This window comes from Triticum urartu, chromosome 3A (genome assembly GCF_056163025.1).
Source record: "Triticum urartu cultivar PI428250 chromosome 3A, HENAU_Tu73, whole genome shotgun sequence".
Classification (NCBI taxonomy): domain Eukaryota; kingdom Viridiplantae; phylum Streptophyta; class Magnoliopsida; order Poales; family Poaceae; genus Triticum; species Triticum urartu.
In genome coordinates, this window is record NC_141875.1 from 698,643,604 (window position 1) to 698,650,874 (window position 7,271).

At 50.2% G+C, this 7,271-nt stretch overlaps 1 long non-coding RNA gene and 1 pseudogene across 2 annotated transcripts; one reads left to right on the forward strand and one right to left on the reverse strand.

The window, feature by feature from the left end:
• Positions 1-3,582: 3,582 nt before the first annotated feature.
• LOC147981793 (uncharacterized) lies at positions 3,583-4,557 on the reverse strand (annotated as a pseudogene).
• A 1,429-nt stretch (positions 4,558-5,986) lies between these two features.
• Positions 5,987-7,040, forward strand: LOC125549332 (uncharacterized). 2 transcript variants are annotated; one of them, XR_007301318.2, is made up of 3 exons: positions 5,987-6,107; positions 6,205-6,475; positions 6,745-6,900. It is a non-coding gene; the product is annotated as an uncharacterized LOC125549332 (long non-coding RNA). The 2 variants fall into 2 exon arrangements; XR_007301317.1 differs by lacking the exon at positions 5,987-6,107 and having other exon boundaries at positions 6,114-6,475; positions 6,745-7,040.
• The last annotated feature ends 231 nt before the right edge of the window (positions 7,041-7,271 follow it).

A 7,271-nucleotide genomic window follows, 5' to 3' on the forward strand; every position in this document is an offset into this window, starting at 1 on the left:
TTTTGATAATGCGGGTATCGTGATTTGCAGGGAGTGACGACAGTGGACACATAATAGACAGGCCTTTGAAGGGGGAATTTGTGTATGTCCGCTTCTCGTTCGACGACGAGCACTGCGCTTACAACCTGATGTGTTGCTGCGATGTACAATAGCATTATTTCGCTGGTGTTTGGCGCGGCCAGGACTGGGTTTGTTATCAGTATGGCTTTTATTTCGTCGAGTCCGGCCATGGCTGCGTCCGTCCATTTGAAGTGTTCGGTGCGCCGAAGGAGGCGGTAAAGGGGAAGGGCCTTTTCTCCCAGGCGGGAGATAAAGCGGCTTAGAGCCGCCACACATCCGGTTAACTTTTGTATTTGTTTGAGGTCCTTTGGGATATCCAGTTGCGACAGAGCTCGGATCTTGGCTGGATTTTCTTTGATTCCTTTATTGGATACAATGAAGCCCAAGAGCTTTCCGGCTGGAACGCCGAAAACGCATTTTTCCGGGTTGAGCTTGATGTCGTATGTTCGGAGATTATCAAATGTGAGCCTCAAGTCGTCTACTAGAGATTCAACATGTCTTGTTTTGACGACCACATCATCTACGTATGCCTCCACTGTTTTACCTATCTGGCTTGCCAGACATGTCTGAATCATGCGCTGATATGTTGCGCCGGCGTTTTTGAGCCCGAAGGGCATCGTGTTGAAGCAAAATGGCCCGTATGGTGTGATAAATGCCGTTGCGGCTTGGTCTGGTTCTGCCATCTTGATTTGATGGTAGCCAGAATATGCGTCGAGGAAATACAACGAATCGTGTCCTGCGGTAGCATCGATAATTTGATCGATGCGGGGGAGGGGGAAGGGATCCTCTGGGCAAGCCTTGTTAAGGTCTTTAAAATCAACACACATGCGCCAGGATTTATCCTTCTTTAGTACCATCACCAGGTTTGCTAGGCAGTCCGGATGTTTTATATCTCTGATGAATCCGGCCTCTAATAGCTTTGCTAGCTCCTCTCCCATAGCATGTCTCTTAGGTTCGGAAAAACGCCGAAGAGCCTGTTTGACAGGTTTGAATCCTGTTTGGATATTTAAGCTGTGCTCGGCCAGCCTGCGTGGGATTCCTGGTATGTCTGAAGGGTGCCAGGCGAAAATGTCCCAGTTCTCTCGTAGGAACTCTCACAATGCGGCGTCGACATCAGGGTTTAACTGTGCCCCGATGGAAGCTATTTTATTGGGGTCCGTTGGATGGACTTGGAATTTGACTACTTCGTCTGCTGGTTTAAAGGAGGTGGATTTGGATATTTTGTCGAGTACCACATCATCCCTATTCACGGTAGAGCGCAGCGCAGTCAGCTCCTCAGCTGCTAGGGCTTCGGATAGTGCCTCGAGGGCCAATGCGGCTGTCTTGTTTTCGGCGTGGAGTGCTACGTCCGGATCACTAGCGAGGGTGATGATCCCGTTAGGCCCGGGCATCTTGAGCTTCATGTACCCGTAATGGGGTATTGCTTGGAAGATTGTGAATGCTTCCCGCCCTAGCAAGGCGTGGTAACCGCTGCTGAACGGGGCCACATGAAACGTGACCTCTTCGGACCTGTAATTGTCCGGCGTGCCGAACACCACATCTAGTGTGATTTTTCCTGTACAGCGCGCTTCCCGACTGGGGATTATTCCTCTAAAGGTTGTGCTGCTTCGCATGATGCGGTTCCAGTCTATATCCATTTTTTTGAAGAGTTTCCTCATAGATGAGGTTCAGTCCACTGCCGCCGTCCACGAGTACCTTGGTGAGACGAAACCCGTCCACTATTGAACTGAGGACCAATGCAGCTAGTGCTCAGGCTGTTCGGAATTTAGGTTCATCACTGGCGTTAAAGGTAATGGCCGTGTCACTCCATGGGTTTATTGTTGCTACTTGGTAGACTTCGGCAAGGCTGCGGAGTGTCCTTTTTCGCATATTATTTGATGCGAAGGTCTCGAAGACTGTTAATACCGTATTGGTGTCTCTGGGGTGGCTTTCTGTGGCCTCCGGGATTAGGAGGTTTTCGCCAATTTTGGCCACCTGCCGGAGTATCCAACATGCTCTAAGGCTGTGAGTTGGTGTGGCGTCCTCTGTACTATGAATTTTGTAGGGTCCATTAAGCCATCCTTCCAGTACGGTTCCATGCCCTGTAGAGGGTTTTTGCCTTTTGGTGTTTGGCCCGGGTGTCTGGCGATGATGCACCCTTTTATTTCAGACTGGGCTTGCATTAAGGGCCGGATTGTCCCAAAATTTTGTTTCGGTTTTCCGGGCGCTTTCCATCGCACAGTACTTTCGTACTATGGACGCTAAGTCAACGAAGCGTGTAATATCACGGCGACTTATGGCGTTGAGTATTCCCTTGTCCGTGCAATTATTGCAGAAGGATGAAATTGCGTCTTCCTCGCGGCGGCCCTTTATCCTGTGCATAACCAGGAGGAATCTGGCCCAGTAATAATGTACTGTTTCTTTGGGCTCTTGCCTGATTTGGGATAGATCGCTAATGTTCAGGTGGGTGGGTGGAATTAAATCCGAAGCCTTACCCCTTATGAGGCTCAGAGGCCGAGGAATTTCCGAACTCGAAAATTTGGATTCCTGGATGTCGTCCAATGAATACTGTCCGTCGCCTGATTCTAGGTTCAGGTCTTGAGTGATATCCTCCCCTCCGCAGACATCCGGCTTGGAGGGATCGGGAATCCGAACGTAGCGACTCCTTAGGATAGATGAAGGGTCGACGCACTGTCCCTCTACCACGGCAACGTGATGGGTGGCTTGGGGAGAGTTAATCTCTCTCAGATCGGTTTTAGGCCCAATCTGGTCGTAATCCGTAGCGACTCCCAGGGCGGCGAAGCGATCCAAGAGCTCATTTATGGAGGAAAGCTCTATTGGATCTAACTGCTCGGCAAGTTCCGAGTTGGCATGAAGATTGTTTTCGATGGCTCGAGAGGTCATCGTCGGCGTAGAAGTCGAACAAGTGGTCATAAGAAAACCACCTAGCCGGAGGGTTTGGCCGACAGCCAAAGCTCCCTTAGCAACGGTGCCGTCTTTAAAGACGGGGCGAGGCATCCTTCCTGATGGCGACGACACAGAGGAACTCTCAATGAAAGCACCAATGTCGGTGTCAAAACCGGCGGATCTCGGGTAGGGGGTCCCGAACTGTGCGTCTAGGCCGGATGGTAACAGGAGGCAGGGGACACGAAGTTTTACCCAGGTTCGGGCCCTCTCGATGGAGGTAAAACCCTACGTCCTGCTTGATTAATATTGATAATATGGGTAGTACAAGAGTTGATCTACCACGAGATTAGAGAGGCTAAACCCTAGAAGCTAGCCTATGGTATGATTGTTGATGTGTATGTTGTCCTACGGACTAAAACCCTCCGGTTTATATAGACACCGGAGAGGGTTAGGGTTACATAAAGTCGGTTACAATGGTAGGAGATCTGATTATCCGTATCGCCAAGCTTGCCTTCCACGCCAAGGAAAGTCCCTTCCGGACATGGGACGGAGTCTTCAATCTTGTATCTTCATAGTCCAGGAGTCCGGCTGAAGGTATAGTTCGGCTATCCGAACACCCCCTAATCCAAGACTCCCTCAGCGGGCGTCCACAAACGGGGCGCCGGTGGTCGGCGGCACAAAGAACAGCGACAGCCGCCGCGTCTGGTGGGGGATCCCCGACCGCACCCTGCATGAGGTGATCACACACCTCGAGGGCGGCAACAACCCGCCGCTGGCGTACCCCGCCCGGTGGCCGTGCTGGCCTCTCGCCGGAGCGCCGGGTCGTGGGTGCCCAGGAGGTTCGCCGCCTCCTCCTCCTCCCACTCTTCCGGCTCGCCGGCGCTCTTCGGCGTCAAGGCAGAGCCCGCCACGGAGACGTCGCTCGGTCGGCGCACCCGCAGCGACGGCATCGTCATCAACGAGGGCGGCCGGCGTGCCACCTCCTTGGCTCCTTCGCGTTTTGTCAAGACCAAGACAGAGTCGGGCCTCGCCACCGTCAAGCTGGAGCCGGGGCTCCCCATCGTGAAGACAGAGCCCGTCAAGGAGGAGGCGCTCGACGACGAAGCGGCCATCAAATGGGCGCGCGACGACTGGGTGCAGACGGAGAGGGAGCGCCAGCATGCCGCCTTCGCGCGGTTCGAAGCTCTTCGCCGTGGCCAGGACGAGGGAGGCATCGTCGTCCTCGACGACTACGACGACGCGCCGCCACCGCCTGTCCGCCATGGAGACGGCAGGCAGGGGTCCAGCAGGGGCGGCCGCGCCATCAAGAAGGAGAAGGCCGCCGCCGACGACGAGGATGGCAGCGACGTCGGCGACTTCACCACGCTGATCGACTTCTTCGCCCCGTAGTTTACTTTTTTTTAATAATTTATGTAAAACGCCGAATATGTCCAATAAAAAAACGCGTCTGGGGCGACTCTGGGGTGAGCGGCTGGGAACCCGCTCGCTCCCGCGCCGATTTTAGCGCCGGCTCGCCCCCAGGGGGCGCGTAAAATCGCCGCTTGGGGGTCCAACGGCTGGAGATGCTCTTACCTCCACGAAAAGCTCAAAGCCCGTATATTGTGTCTCCATTATTGACCAAGAAAAGGAGGTAATAGCACCCCAAGTCCCAGAACTTGCACATCATGTGATAGTTTAGTCCTTATACTTGCAAAAGTGGGTTGGGCAGTCCCTGAAGTTGCAACAGATGTGCAAGTTTAGTCCAGGGCCAATCACGTGAAGCCAAGTGGACGAGCTGGTCAGCGCTGCACCTTTTGCAATTAGGCCCCCTGCCTTTTCCCTCTATCTACCTGCAGTAGACCACAATTAGGCCCCAGCGAGGAACCAACTGCAGGTAGATTAGATTCTCCCCATCGACGATGAACGATGGATGTAGTGCATCATCCACAGCAAAGCAAATCTAGATGGAGTGTCATCTATACCTATTTTAACCAGAACACCCATGCACTTACGGGTTCCAAGAAAACAATCAAGAACACAGATTATGATAGAACATGTGAAGTAGCAAAAAAATCTCTATACAAAGATGATAACATGTGTACCAGACTATCTCACATAGGTTGAATTCCTTCAGTGGTTAAACAGACCAAATGCCCTCTCAAAATCATGACAAGAGTACAGTATACAAACTGCAAGTAGCACAGGAGAAGGGCACCTACTAGTTAGGATCGAAACTATAGCATGATCGATGCAAAGAAGCGTTTTTTTTTTCTGAAACGGCAGCAGAAACAAACTTTCTTCAGGCTTTGTAGCGGTTCAGCAATCAAGAAGACAAATAATGTGGTCAATGGAGGTTTAGTGAGTAGTCGATGAATTCGATGAAGAACACGCAAGTTTCAGACTTGAAAACTCTTCCCTTCTTGAGAATTCGACCAGACTGAACAGCTCCTCACTGCCATTCTTTCTGCAGAAACTTAGTCCTTTGTCAAACTGAAACACCACAATCTGACAGATTGACAGATAGATACAAATTCAATTCAGGCAGAAAAGCAACTACTTTCTTCATCAGACCAACTTATGTGCAGCTCGAACTTGATCAAAAACATCACCGAAGGCTAAAAAACTCTTCTCTTTTTCTTCAGAAATCGATGGCACATCCCTGAAGAAACAGTTCCTCGCTGCCGTTACTTTCTGCAGAAAGTTACTACTACTACTTGTCAACCTGAAACAACACATCTCACGGATAGAAGGATGCAAATCCAATTCATTCAGGCACGACCACAACAACTTTCTTTAGGCGACCTGAAGTTTTATCAAAGGGAAGGAAGTTTCAGCTCCAACCGAAGGCTAAAAAACTCTTCTCTTTTTCTTGAGAAATTGATGGCACATCCCTGAAGAAACAGCTCCTCGCTGCCTTTACTTTCTGGATTCTTCGCTGTATTTGTATTGCACCATACATATTATGATTTTTCTTTGCACGTGATCTCGGTTGACCACCATGGCGGGTGGTATCCTGGACGTTCATACGCGCCTCGTGATCTGGAATCAATCACACCGGTGGCAGTCTAGAAAGCTGGTGTGGGCGTGGTTACAGCCTATGGACAGGGTAGGCGTATATGTTTGGTACTGCTGGTGGTCATGTACCGCGGCTGGACCGGGTCCATTCATTTGCTCCGGCACATGTAAGACTGCACCGTGTGCTACAGCCTCTCTCTCTCATCCATTATTCTCGTCGCTAATCGCCGCACCCTTGCTCTCTCTCGCCCTCGTTCCTATCAGACCACTCGACGTCTCTCTCATCTGCGTGTGGTCGTCGGCGACCACGCTCCACTTTCAGCCGTGGCCAGGAGACCGGATGCAGCCCCACCCTGTCACGACTCCTCGACCGAAGCAACGGCTGGAACGCTTGTCTTCTTCCACTCCGGCGGTCAAACCGCAATAGATCTGGCCCGGAAGAACAACCAAGAGGAGCACGATCTGCGGGCGAGGCGAAGCATCTTTTTCCACTCCGACGGGGAGAGCACCTGCAGCCATCGTTCCTCCAGATTTGGTATGTATGTACTTTTCTAGTTCTTCCCTTTTTCCAGTTCCTCCAGATTGCACTGCGTGTGATTTGCATAGCTATCAGTATGAATCTGATTCCGTAGATAGATGGCTTGTAGAAGTAATCTTGCACCTGGTGAGAATCGCTCCTTCCAGATGAGTAGCAATTCTGGTCTTGGGAAATGCCTTTTCTGTATTTTTGAAATTCCTTCTGTTCGTGTTCCCTTGGTGATATTTGAATTGACAATCCGTTTATGGGTGAACTTTCCATGTCAGATCTGCAATTTCGGGGATGGATCAGTGCGTATGATGAAGCTGTGATGTATCTATTGATGAATCAAATTCTCGTAGTTATTATGTGATGTCTTGGATAATTGATTTGTGCTTAAACACGGGAACAATGTATTAAAAATGTACATTTTCTGATGGATCTACCACTGTCATGTTTGTGATGCTTACCGGCTGAATGGGAATCAGTGTTAATTTCATGGTATCCATGACTTACTCACGACGTCATTGTAATTCTTGTAATACAGTTGTATGATTGTGAAGGCAAGCGTTGGTTTGGGCAAGCATTTCCTAATCATCTTTACCAGTGCTAACGTTGGCCTGCCACCCGGGATTAAAAATACAGTATATATCACTGCAGGGTTAATTATACACTAGAGCCTGGTAGAATTAAATAAACACTAGAGCCGGGTGTTTTCATCAGTTAGTTAACAGAAAATGCTGACACATTAATTGAGAAAAAATGTTCATAGAAATGTTTCTGGTTGCCGAAATCAAGTCAAAGGGTTAGTACT